A 14,769-nucleotide genomic window follows, 5' to 3' on the forward strand; every position below is an offset into this window, starting at 1 on the left:
GCGTGAAGTGTCTTTAATTGTTTTTTATTGATTTCTCATAGAATATATTATATGTTTATTATTGTTTTGAACATTTTAATCAAGATTGGAACAAATTAACGAAACAACAGACGAATTCAATTAGTAAAAGCACTAATATTGAAGGTACACTTTGTGCAGTTATTAAATTTTTCTTCTCTTGGCATGCTTAAATGCCACCTAAAAATAATTACTGCATAAGTACAAAAAAAATTTGTATGAACGCGTCTTGAACCTTGGACCTTCCGTAAGTGAGCTTTGTACTCTAGCCACTATGCTGGGAGAAATTAATAATAATATATTTTACGCACTATTGCTTAAAATACATTTCTTTACGCACTAGTGCGTAATATGAAGTTTTACGCACTTCAACGTCTGTCTAAAGTACTACTTTACGCACAGTAGTAGAGAAAAGACTTAACACTAGTGTTAAAAGTCATTATTCAATTGAAAATCATATATTTAGAAATTATTTATTCACTCAATTACAGTGAAATATGTATAAGGTGATTTGTAAAATATCAAATAAAAAATTCTGCATTTTTAACAATAACTTGTTTTATTGACTAGGCTTTAGTGACATGTTTTTATTTGTATACAGTAATATTGAGGGATTGAGGGATGTAAAAACTCTACTGAAGAGAAGGAAGGTTTACCCCAACATAATAAAAATAATCGAAGACACCGATAATTACACATATATCAGAATGGAAAATGAACTGAGCAGTAGAATATCTGTGACGTCCAGTATCAGATAAAGAGACAGCCTCAGCCCGAGCTTGTTAGGCATCATGATGGATGAGATTATAAACGAGGTAAAGCAAGCTGGAAGAGGACAAGGGATGAGAAACGAATAATTGAAAATACTATGTTATGTTGATTATGCAGTGATCATCTCAAAAAACTAAGATACTGTATAGGTTTGAACAAATAGCGAAAGCTTTTAATATGCAAATATTAAGAAGAAGAAGAAAACCAAATCTTTTACAGTATCCAAAGAACCGAGAAGAAGGTGTAAACTCGCATTATACGATCAGAGTGAGGAATAAGAGATGTCATTCAAATATCTAGGAGTAGTTGTAACAAATAATAGAAATGTAAAGAATTAAGGTCATATAAATGTGAGACCTATATGAGACCATCACATATGCGATAGAAACCAGAACAGAGAACACCATAACTAAGATATATGACATCCAGGATTTAGTGAGATGGGCGAGAAATCGGTGAAGGGAATGGAGAGACCACGTGGACAGAATGTCAGATGACTGGTTGGCAAATCTTGCAAAGGAAGAAAAACCGCATACCTAGCCTAACCACCTACAAGATGGTATGAAACCTGGTCTTCATCATCCCAGCTGCAACTAGGCGACCATTGATGCAAACACAGGACTAAGTCCTAACGTACGATGAAGAAGACGAATAAGAAGTAATATTAACACGGCAATCAGAACAGCTGCTTATGCAGATGCCTTGCGAAGATAACGAATTACTAGTTCAGAGTGCTTTTTATCCCTATTTGAAGAAGTTGCAGCTTCTGATGCAACAGAAAACTCATTACACAGCTCCGTATGTGTACCCTAAAATTTGATGAGGGCAAGAAATAAGATTTATTTTAGTAGAAGTATCAGTCATAATATTTTAGGAAATTACAAATTCATTATTGTCATTCCATCAGTCTCCAAATTTCAACAAAATATATAAAGTGAATAAACAATTAATAATATACAATGGAAGAACGAAATACATCACCAACAGTCTGCCAGAGCTAAAAACTTGTTAAAACATCACTTTTGAAAGATTTTTCTGTACCTTTGACGCAGATGTTCTCTAGGTCATTATCAAGAATACTGTGGGATAATATTAAAACGCGTAATATTCTTGGTATTCTTTTCTTTTAGGAGTGATAATTCGTAGAAGGTCTATTGCTGTTACCTGTACCTGTGATGTACTGTGTCCTAATACAGGTATGAATAGAAAGTAGGGATCCTTAGTCTAACGTTTTGGAGTGTTGCATTTGATTCAATATCTCAATAGTCTTTACGAACATTTTAGAAGTGCAGTTCAGCTTTACTCTTGCTATCAGAATAAATATTTTATGGTAAAATATTGTGAAAAAAATTTTTTTTCATAAAGATTGACAATATACTCGTGTAAAGACAATTTTAAAGTATCGTGAGGTATATTTCTACGTGTGTTGATTTGCCTACTCCATTATATAATACTTCAGACCCGCTATAGACTTTTTTAATACTCAGTTCTACTGAATTAATGAATTGTATGTAACACCCTAAACCTTCAAGGATACCTTCTTTTCATTCATACCTGTGTTAGGACCTTGGAAATATAAAGTAATAAATATAAAAGTACGCCACAGGTACAGGTAAGTGCTCTGGCAAAAATTCCATGAAGACAAAATATTGTCGAAAGTAAGTTCCTAAAATTTTATGACTGATAATTCAACTGAAACAAATCTTATTTCTAACCCTCCTTAAAATTTTAGGGTAGTCTACCTCGGCCACAGAGGGCTGCCAGAAGAGGCTTTTCATTTTCAGTTGGTATAGAGGATTTACTGCAGAAAGTTTCGTGACTTTTGAGATGACAACCTGAAACTGGTCACTGACTTTTGGTCTATGACAATATCTCATGACACTCTGACATTATCAAAACAACAACGTGTTTCTGACATTCAGCAATCAGTAAATATTAACAGATATCTAAATTCATAAAAAAAAATTTCCATGAAAAATAAACTAACGAAAAAATATCAATAATTTTATATATTCAATAATTTTTCCCTCAACATTTCTTGGCAATTTTCATAATATTTGAAATAAAAAATGACCTCAAATGACATGAGTTGAAGCCAATTGACGACATATATGTAATACTCCTATATGGGTATGGGATAAAATGGGATTTATCAAATTGAGGCTGTTCTCAAGTAATTATAAGTAGATATCATCAATTTTTTTTTAACAAATCTGTCAAATACGCGACATCTGCTTTGAAATTGATAAGATTTTGAATCGGGATCTTTATTTTTCAGAAAAGTAAATGAAATCTTAATAAATATGCACCTTTCGACAACCAGCGTACTTAAGTATATAACATTGTTTCTTATTTTATTAACTGCATTAATCACAGATTGAAGCGATTGGTGTAATATAACACCCAAAGTTTTTGCTACTAGATGTTGTCCGTGGATAACACGAATTGCAGCTACCTCTGGTATAATTCTTTTAACATGGCTAAGAAATCCACAATATCACCCGGACATGGCAGGAGCTCCATCTGTTGCCACCATAATAACCTTCGTAAATTAAATCAATCAAATATTAATATTGATTCACGAATAGTAGCTCTTCATGAATTTTCTTCTCCCTTCCTAAATATGCCAATAATAATTCGATTCATTGTCAAGTAATGTAGACTAGTTCAGTTGAATAGAAAAATGAGTTGTTTGCAGATTTGCAGATAATCACACTAGAAACTTTCAACATCTGAACTCATTTCATCAATAAGTCTTTGTACAGTGTTGTTATTCAAAGGAATTCTTTTGAGTGTGTCAAATTATAAACATACCTACCTTATAGAACAGATTTCTTTCCATTCAATTTCCATTCTTTTTGTGTAAAATAAACTGCAAAATAAATAATATATGAAATAAAACGAATGGCAATCAATATTAACGATTCATTTCACTTTTCTTTTCAAAAGTCCGGAAACAAATTCCGGCACTGGCCAACACTGATATCGATCTACTTTTCTTCGGAAACGAATGAGTAATGTTTATCTTTAACAATAGTATTTATATTGTTGAATAATCAAACAAGTTCATACGAGACTGCGAGCGCATACACCACAAGTCGAATTAATTTGTACTCCTGAACAAGCGTTGTGAACGTGACGGCGCCCAACGCGGCATCGATAAGTCTAGACGCGTTGTACTGAATATGGAATATGCAAGTCTTTACAAATATTAGTCGCTGAGCTCCTTAACATATTATTTTCCTATGTTGATAGGATATTAGTTCTTCACTATCAAAACCAAATAAATTTTCATGGACCCCCACTTACGATTGTGGACACCCATTTCTTGTCGTAGACTCACCTTAAATCATCTGTGGACACCTTGTGGTGCGCCTGGACCATTTTTGGAATCACGGATAAGACTCTTTTAACTTTTGGGGCGTTATTAATAAAATGCACAACAGATTTGATTCTAGTATCTTTGATTGTTGCTTAGTGTAATTATTATAACTTCTGTATATAATAACACATATATGTAATACTCCTATATGAACAGTTCGTATGGGGAAAAAACGTTCCTACCTTACGATGCCGACAATATTCATTTTCTCTCTCGTTGGAGACACTTTATCTATACTGCGCATGCTTGAGAATGCGCAGAACCGAGCTGGAACCTCGAACGATAGAGAAATTGTTGTCATTCTACCTTTCTTAGTCGGAACACCTTCCACTTTCAGAAATTGTCCATATAGAAGTATTCCAAATATGAGTGACGACTATTTTGTTATCGATATTTTATGAAGTCAATTGACGTCGAAAAGAATATTTCACTTGAAGTTACTGAAGTGTCAGTATTAGATGCGGCAGTGAGGTGACAATAATCGTATATACCATGTTGACAATATCGCACCAATTCATTGAACTTCATGGTTAAAAACACACGAACAAGAAAAAAAAAACAATTGAAACCAAAGGTGACAACCAATCCGAATCTATTGTTTACACACTTTCTTATTTGTCACAACTTTTTTCCAATTATTTCGTTGGTATTGGGGGTCACAATTGTTATTTGTTTCTATCGATATTGATTTTCAGTTTCAATTGTTCCTTTCAATGCATTAATTAATTTGGAACTATTTGTACATTGATAATCAAGAATAAAAAGGATATTAATTATACAGGGTGTCCCATGACAAGTTAAAACTATCTGTATACGGTAAAATATTTATAGTAAAATCATGAAAATTTCTACGTTCAGGTTTTCAGATACGATCTTTTCAAATAAAATATTTTCAAAGATGGCCCATTTCCGGTTCTACCGGATGTCGACTGTAACTTTGTTATTTTAAATAGAACACTCTGTATATTAATACATTTTTGAAATCTTTGTAAAAGTTTAGTATACTTTTGTTTAAAAATTTTTTTCGAGAAATGGACACTTTTTGTGTTATGGATGGATTTTTTTGTAAAAAATTTGCAGACCCTTATAAATTATTTTTTTACGAGGATACTCTTGACTATATGAAAATTTTTTTGTTTGGTTGCCTTCAGCAGTGTCAGACGTATTTGAATCTATGTTAAAAAATGTTTCCTTTTATACCGGGTGTGTATAAAAGTGTTCAAAGATTAACTTCATAAAATTTCTTTATTTTTTGAATATAACCATCTGGTATTTTCTATTTAAATGCATTCAGAGGTTAAAAATAAGGCAAATTCATATATACTTTCCTACCCAAACCTTACCGTTATCGAGATATTAAAGGTTCTGTAAATTTCTAGAGATGCAGGTGTGGTCTAAATTTTATTAATTCGTTATTAAATTGAGAATGAGCCATTTTCGAAAATATTAACAATTGACTAATGACATGACAATAAGTGACATTTATTACAAAGCCTACTAAAAGTATATATAAAAAACTAAAATTTGTTCAAAAATACAATAATAATTTAAAACGTTTAATATCTGGATAGGCATAGGAACGTATACATGAATTTGCCTTACTTTTTACCCCTGAATGCATTAAAATAGAAAAAACCGGGTAGTTCTTTTTGAAAAAAATGTAGAAATTTGATATTTATGAAGTTAAACTTTCAACACTTTTTATACACACCCTGTATGAAATGGAAAACTTCACAACATAGATTCAAATACGTCTGACCTTACTTAAAGCAACCGAACAGAAACCATTTTCATATCTTCAAGGGTATCCTGGTAAAAAAATCATTTATAAGGGTCTGCAATGGTTAATTTTTTTACAAAATAAATAATAACTCAAAAAGTATGCATTTCTCGAAAAAAGTTTTCAGACAAAAGTATACTAAAATTTTACTAAGATTTCAAAAATGTATTAATATATAGGGTGTTCTATTCAAAATGACAAAGTTACAGTCGACATCCGGTAGAAGGGGAAGTCGGCAATCTTTAAAAATATTTTATTTAAAACTCAAACGTAGAAATTTTCATGATTGTACTACAAATATTTTGCCCTATACAGATAGTTTCAACTCATCGTGGGACACCGTGTGTCAGATAAAGCTCAAAGTTCAACTTGAAATATGAGGACATTTATTTCAAATGTTATAGTTCAATCAAAGAGCTAAGAAAGAGTAACAAAAAAAGTATGGACATGAAAAAACTTAAAGACAAAGATACAGAGACAAAAGTATCCGAACGAATAAAAGAAGAATTTGCAACAATAAAGTCAACTACAAAAACAGATACGAATATAGAATATATCAAATATGCGATAGTAACCGTACAAGAAGAAGTAGGATATACCAGCCCAAAGACCAAGAAAGAATGGATGTCAGAAGGAATTTTACTGATGAGCACAATCCGACAGTACACAAGCATAAAAACATCAAAAAATACAAACAAATAAATAGAGAAATAAGAGAGAGAAGAAAAAAAAAGAAAAGTGGAATAACGAAAGGTTCGAGGAGATTAAATTACTTCAGACTAAACAGAACAACCACGAAGTTCATGAGAAAATCAAAGAGGTAACGCATTTCAATAAAAATCAATCCGTAACAGGTATACTAAACGAAAACAACGGGTCCGGATGAGATCCACATAGAAATGATAAAACTACAAGACGAAAAAGTTCATGCAACAGCTAATAGTCCAAAAGACTTACCTCTGTATTTATTCCCCTCCCTAAGAAATTACAAGTCAAGAAATGAGATGAGTACAGACTGATAAGCCAAGTGCTTAAGATACTACTCAAAATTATACAATCTAGAATCTACCATAAATGTGAAGCAGATCAAAGCGATACCAAATTTGGATTTCGCCAAGGTCTAGGAACAAGGGAAGCACTAGCCAGCCCAGCTTATTAATACTCTTCCAGAAATGTCGAAACATGAGGAAATATCGTAGTCCATGCCTGTTTAATAGATTACGAGAAAGCCTTCGATCGAGTTAATCATACCATCATTACAAACAAGACATCGACATTACTAGAAATCTTTATTGGATCCAAGAAGCAACGGTTAGATATGGACAAACGACATCAGACCCGGCGTGTATAGAAAAGAGGGTACGACAAGTTTGTGTTTCGTCGCGAATACTGTTTAATTCGTATTCTGAACACATATTTAACCAAGCAATAGGCGATGACGAGTATGGAATAAAAATTAATAGCAGGAAATTAAACAACATACGTTAGGCAGACGACACGGTTATCATTGCAGATAATCCAGAAGCCCTTCAACGCCTAATCAACAAAGTTGTAGAAGTGGGAGATGTAATAGAAACAAAAGTAATGGCCATAACAAGACTTCCAAACCCACAACTGAACATAAACATCTATAACATCATCATAGAGAAAGTTCAGAAATTTAAATATTTTGGCAGCTGCCAAAACGACAAATGTAGACCCTAAAGTCGAAGTAAAATCACGTATAGAACAAGCTAGAGAGCTAGAGCCATATTCCTAACGGTGAAAAACTTATTATGTAACGCTACCTTGAACTTAAAACTAAGATACCATTTTGTAAAGGCGTCCGTGCGCTCAGTTCTCTTGTATGTAGCAGAAACATGGACATTAAAAGTGGATACCATACCAAACACGAGGTTTTTGAAATGTGGATCTTCCGTACACTACTAAAAATATCATGGACTCAACATATACCTAACGATGAAGTGCTTAAACGTATAGGAAAAGAAACAAAATTACTTATAACAATAAAAAGAAGAAAGGCCACATATACCGTAATAACCAGTATGATATACGGAAATTAAGAGAAGGAAAAAAATACCCAAGAAATTATGGCATTTGAGTATAGAGGACATTAGATAAAAAATAAGTATTTCGAAAAGCAGAAAATATATACCTATAGTGATCCATTTGAAATAAGAATGTTTATTATTTTTCCGAAAATATGAAAGATCTGACAACAATGTAGACACTATAATACCTGCCGTATCACAAGACCCTTGCTTACAAAAATTTATCAATATAAATTAGAGGTAATTGAGGCGTTCCATACATAAAATTCACTCTGTATATGAATCCATACATAGACAAGAATCTTGTGCGTGATGCTAAATAATAAATTATGGTAATTTTAACAAGGATAAGCTGTAAAATACCTAAATTCTCAATAAATTGTCCAATATGTTTCTACATAACAATGAGAACCCAGCTCTTAGGTACGTGATCAAAATATTCTCAATTTACTTACTTTGTTTATTATATCGGAATGAGAATGATCAATTCTTTTAAAAATGAAAGATTTCAAACTTCCCCATCAAAATTTTAAAACCGCGTCTTGCACGGACAAGCGAGAAAGAGATAAAACGTTTCAATTCATCGAAAAGTGGGGATGGACGGAGGAGAGGAGAGGTTCAAATAATGTATGCATCGAGCAATGTATGTATGTGTGTATATTTAGAGAGAGCCCAGCCCGTAACAATTATTGATTGAGAATTCTTCCTTCTTCTACTTTTACATGCAATAAGCAAAGACAAGAAAAGAGCCGAACATAGACGTGCTAAAAAATCTAATTAGGATAAAATTCGTCGATATTTATTTGGATACAATACTGTCACAAATTTTTCGTGTTTGTCTATATTCCATTTACACAATGTGTGTTTCTACTGTAAATTTCTTTTGTTGATGTTCGAATTATACATAACTATTTAGTAATTTCCACCAATACGCAGAACCACTTCAATACAAATGTCTCAACATAGACGTTGTTATATTATAAAAGATGACTAAGGCCCTCCGCACACGGGTCGACTCATTTGCAATTCGAGTTTGCAGCTTGACTGCGCAACGCGCAGTCGGAATAGTGCAATCGAAGTTCTGCAACCTGTTTGCAACTGGAGTCCGCACACAGGAGGGCCATGTATGCAACTTCAGTCCGCAACTCTCGGCTGATAGTCGGTTTCATTTGGCAACAGAGCTCGGACGACTGAAATTATATTTCTATAATTTTCTATAATCTTTATGTAGTGCTAGTTTTTGAAAATGCATTCTAGCAGTAGTGAGTCGGAAGAAGAAATGATAGATTACTATCAGTACAGACGGTATCGTAGAGGAGGAAGAAGGAAATATTGGTATTATCCGTATATTCAAAAAAACTTAAGCCGCAGGCTGTCGAAGAACTGAAAGAAACAGATGAAAAGTTTGTAGCATTCTATAGTTGTACAACACTTCATACTTCTCCACCTCTTCAACAAAAGAAATATTGATCGATTGATCATTCATTTTAAATAATATAAGCCCCTCTGCACCTGTGGTCTTCTATTCTATGACACGCAACTACGCGACTGAGATTGCAGGCGACCGGGAGTCAGCGTTGCGTGCAACTCATGCGATTCAAGTTGCCAACTGGATTTGAGTTGACGACTGGCACTTGGCCTGTGTGAGGACTCCCACCGTGAAACACAGACAAGGTTGAGCGCGACTCCCGTTGACAGCTCGAATTGCAAATGAGTCGACCCGTGTGCGGAGGGCCTAATTATTCCAATCAGATTTTGAGTTCGATCAGAAATCAACCAGAAATCGCATTATATCCCAAAATGCTTCTGATTTGGACTACAAATTTTTGTTCAAACTTTGATTGCTACCATTCCATAAAGTACTATTTTGATTGTGCTTTAACGTACTTTATTTCATAACCTTAAAAATTATTCAACTTTTTTAGTACTTAAAATGTGCATGCATGCTCAAGCTATCGTGGTTAGCTATGCAAACAAACGATGTAGTCTTTAACAAAGCAAATGCGGTTCCTGAGTTGGTGGATAACATTAAATGCAGGAAATTAGCTTATTTGGGACACATAATGCGTGGTAGCTGATTTAGTATCCTCCAGTTGATTATGATGGGTAAAGTTAAGGGTCGTAAAGGAATTGGAAGGAAACAAGCCTCTCGGTTCAAGAATATTGGAATAAGAGAAGCAGGACAGTTATTTAGACTAGCTCAAGATAAAGAGAGTTTTACCATGCTGATCGCCAGCCTCAAGGGGATTTAATACGGCACAATAAGAAGAATAAGCTTCGACCTTCATCACCAAAAGTCTAAGCGAGTTTATTGGCCCACTCCAGTCGATTTAATCCACGTCGAAAGTCATAGCAAGAAAATGCGATTTAATTCTATTATTTTACCAAGATGAATGTTCCAAGTTTCTGTAAAGAGCTGAAAAAGCACTTTTATGACAATAATCTCTGGGTACTTTCAAACTTTATGATAGCAATGTCAGATATAATATATGCATATCAGTGTTGCCATATCTTAAACATCCATTTTAGGTAATTGCTTCGAACTTGAAAAAAATTGACAAATAGAGAAGTTACGACAAATGAAGAACAGTCAAGTAGACAACGCCTGAATAGAATCAACACATTTTCCTATAGTTGAAACGATTTGTCACTATTTTGTGCAATAAGTGTTAATAATGAAATATTTTGGGCTTTTAGGTCAACCTTTTCCAATAAATCGTTAGTAATTACAAAATCTCATCTACGTCACTTTTTATTCACAACATCCATAATATAGATCATTTTTGTGAAATTTGTCCAAGGAATTCATTTAAAAGAACGTACTTTGCAGTCGGCCGGACCCTAAATTGACTGAGGTGTTCGAATTCGCATTTCTGCAACGCAATAACAGTACTTAATTTAAAACATGCCTCACATCTTTCTACGAAAACAACTTGAACCATTATCGATTATACAACAATTTTCGATGAATGATAAAAATCTCAAGAAATAAATTATAGATAAATAATAACAATTTAACATAAAAAAGTCTATCTCAAGAAGTATGTAACACAACAATTTCCGTTAAATTTCCTTATGGAACCAATAATTTTCTTTGGGAAAATCCTTGTCTCTTTTACTGTGTTGATTGTATTTGGAATATGATGTTAAAGAGCTAAAATAAAAACTTGAGTGATTTTAACAATATTTGTAGTAGATCTTCAGTAGATTTTGAATAACTTATTCAATTACTTGTCAATGGAAATAACATAGAGAAAGTCAATAAATTCAAATACGTTGGATGTATGTTTAATGAAAAATGGGATTACTACGAGGAACAATTGCAAAAACAGTTTTTACCAAGTTTAATAAGTTCATAATCCGCCGAGAAGTCCCCCTAAGCCTTAGATTGGAGGTGATAAAATGTTATATTTGGCCAATCCTTTTGTATGGAGTGGGAACGTGGTCCCTGAAAGTGAGATCCTTACACAGAATAGAAGCAATGGAAATGTGGCTGTTGCGCAGACTTTTACGGATCCCATAGACCGAGCACATGACGAATGAAGAAGTACCGAGGAGATCGGGTGTGGAAAGAGAACTGATCGCGGTAATTAAACAACGGAAAGTATGTTGCGATGCCCGAGATATTCAACTCTCAAGCTCATACTGACGGGAAAGATCGACGGAAAGAGAGGACCAGAGCGTAAACAACATTCCAGGCTACGGAATATAAGAGACTGCTGTCATTCAGGGTGAGGCAACAATTTTTCGTCGTGCAGATAATAGATTGAAAATTTTTGACAAGAGAACACCTATAAGCTGCAAAGTGTATAGTACTTGAAGAAGAAGAAGATTCAATTAAAAAAAAAATTTCTAGCTTGGGAAGCATTTATTCCATTTTTGATATCAGATATCAAAGTAGCTCCTCAATAAAGAGAGATAGAAATACTGTATTGTCAAAAAATTGTTACAATTTTTAGACAAAAGCTTGCAAAAACGTGAAAAGTCGTTTATATGGTAGAAGAAACTTTCCAGTAAATATACCCTCAAATTATTACGAAAAAGATGATATCGATTTGATTTCAATTGGAAAGTGATTGTGCATTATTTTTGCATTGTAAAATATTGAGCGCTTAACTGATTCTGAACGTGGAGTAGGTAGGTCGTGCACCGCGTTCCTAAGTGGATAGCCGTGAAACGACCTTCCTTCCCATTGAAGAAGCGTGCTTACGAATTAGGCAAATGGATTCAAATAGTCAGAATTTTCAATGTTTTAAAGAAGTCCTTGCATTGACTTGTACTTGAAGTGTATAAAGCAAGCATAGAAATATGAAAATATGTTTTTTTTCCTCAATCAACTTTTATTAATACGTTCAATAAGGGTCTGACTATTCTTCGGCATATTCAAGTCTCCCAAAAGATCTGTTACATATATATTATAATAGAATATTAACAGGATTTATCTTTACTTTTTTACAGATTGCAAAGCAGTAAATGCGGAGGTCCTAATTGGAATCTTAATGCTACATATTAAATATAAAGTGAGTTTATTTTAAAATTATTAGATATCATAGCTTGTCGATTTGATAGATTCATCAGATATGAACTATATCCAATACGATATTCACAGTTGTGAAAAAAAAAAAATATTTCCAATGGAAATGGGATTTACTTATTTTAATCAAATTACAACTTCTTCTTCTACTTAACGTGTTGTATCATGTCCATTTGACGTTAGCGATAAGCATCTCTCTATCTTGAGCTAATCTAAATAACTGTCCTGCTCCTCTTATCCCAGTCCATTCTCTAATTCTTTCTAAACAACTACACTCAGATATTCTAGAGAATATCATTGAAATTTTTGCCCTAAATTCGCTACTCCAACTTTTATCATTTTTGTCTTTTAGCAATGGACTCAGACCATTCGGATAACTTCTTCATCATATTTTTGTCTGTGGAACGGCTTACATAAATACTTACAAATTTACTAATAAGTAATTCTGGCGAATTGAATACTATACTTTTAACACAAGTTTACTACAAGAGCTTCGTAGTAGTCTTCCATATCTACAATTTTCATTGATTCTAGCTCTTTCATGTGGCAGACTTCCTTTAAAGTCATGATTAATGCAACATAAATCAAACGCTAATGAAATATTTCATAATTTTCAATTACTTAGAAGGAATGTGTGATCTTTCTTAATATATTTATTTCGTTCCTCCGGTGTAAGAGTCTTGGATTTTTGGGTGGATGGCCTTCGGACTGATAATATTCAAACGCCTACAGCTTCATATTATTTTCTATATAGATGTTAAAATGAGTATTTAGCATCAATTGAAAAACCCTTAGTGAGGATGATTTTTCTTTCTTGTTTAATTCAGTAAATATATGAGTAAGTAGAAAATTTTTAACTTTTTGCTTGGATGACAAACTACTTAATACTTTTATGCTGTTTTATACATTGATTTTGAAGGTAGTATATTTTCTGTTGTACTTCAATATATCAGGAGCATTTCGACTGTGTCAAAAACACTCTGTAAGATCCTGTTACAGGTCTTAAAACCAAGATCAACTCCTACAGAGAAGGTTTTAAGTAAGTAGGAATTTCTGGAACCGTTGGTGATATTCACACTGTTTACACCACCACTACACCAACACTCACAATTACACTGACGCGCGTTTCAATAACCAAGTCATTGTCTTCAGATACTCAACGTAAACTGACAGATGACAGATGAACTGACTGATAACTTGGTTATGGAAACGCGCGTCAGTGTAATTATGAGTGTTGGTGTAGTGGTGGTGTAAACAATGTATTCAGTAGGGTTTTAAGTATTTGATAGGGATTACATTTCAACTACTTATATTTGTAACACTTAAATACCTATAGAAATAATTATAATGACTGGCGGCCACAGAGTGAGATAACTAGACACCCGTGAAATGAGCCCACCCCGCTATACTCGTTTTAAGACCTAAAAGGAATAAAAGGAACTCTATATCAATTCACAAAATGGCGCAATTAAGTTGTGCTATATAATATAATTCCACATAATTGTCAATATTATTCAATTGACAACAGTATGAACTGTCATCAAATCATTTTATCCTCAAATATCAAGTATTACATCTATTACATGTACGACTTTTGTCGCAGATTATCATACTTCATCCAATAGAATTGAATAATCATAATAACAGAGTAATCTCACTCAATCCATGCGTCCAGTTTGACAAATAATGAATGTCTCTGCATTCTGTCAATTCGCTTGTGAATTATTAGTTTTGAATATTTATAATAGAAAATGATTTCGCATTTCAAGTAAATTGATTATGATTCTGTCTGATATCGACACCCTGTAAATATATATTGAATTACGGATAAATCCGTGAATGAAGAATATTTTCATATAGTCGATCCACATATTACTCCAATTTCTATCCGCCGAATCATCTTTCCTCAATTTATCAGAATAAATTTAAAATATTTTGACAGCTCACTCCTCTTTCCACCCTCAATCAACGGCTGCCTATGGAAACAGCACAGCAGAGTAAGAACGACGGCGACGGCGGTGGGGCGGTCATTAAAAGTTTTGCCTTTCTGAAAAGAAACGGACTCATTTCCTTCGCTCGATAAACAAAGAAGGACGTTCAAGGATTAAAACCAGAATATGTTATAACTTGAATGAATAATTGTACTGGTGCTGGGTGTTGCTGCTGGTGCTGCGACGTAGACGGCGACGACGACGACGACGGACGGTTTTGCAAATTCAACAATCGTATTTAT

At 33.6% G+C, this 14,769-nt stretch overlaps 1 protein-coding gene across 2 annotated transcripts in view; it reads left to right on the top strand.

Moving 5' to 3' along the window:
• Nucleotides 1-14,769, top strand: part of LOC130445064 (protein jim lovell-like) — a 322,057-nt gene that overhangs the window by 194,619 nt on the left and 112,669 nt on the right. Inside the window, exon 2 of one of the 2 annotated variants that reach the window (XM_056780555.1) lies at nt 12,461-12,522. The exons of the other annotated variant lie outside the window; for it this stretch is intronic. The gene's annotated coding sequence lies outside the window, so the exon portion shown is untranslated. The remainder of the gene's footprint in view (nt 1-12,460; nt 12,523-14,769) is intronic. 2 annotated transcript variants of the gene reach the window in all.

This window comes from Diorhabda sublineata, chromosome 6, assembly GCF_026230105.1.
Source record: "Diorhabda sublineata isolate icDioSubl1.1 chromosome 6, icDioSubl1.1, whole genome shotgun sequence".
Taxonomy (NCBI): domain Eukaryota; kingdom Metazoa; phylum Arthropoda; class Insecta; order Coleoptera; family Chrysomelidae; genus Diorhabda; species Diorhabda sublineata.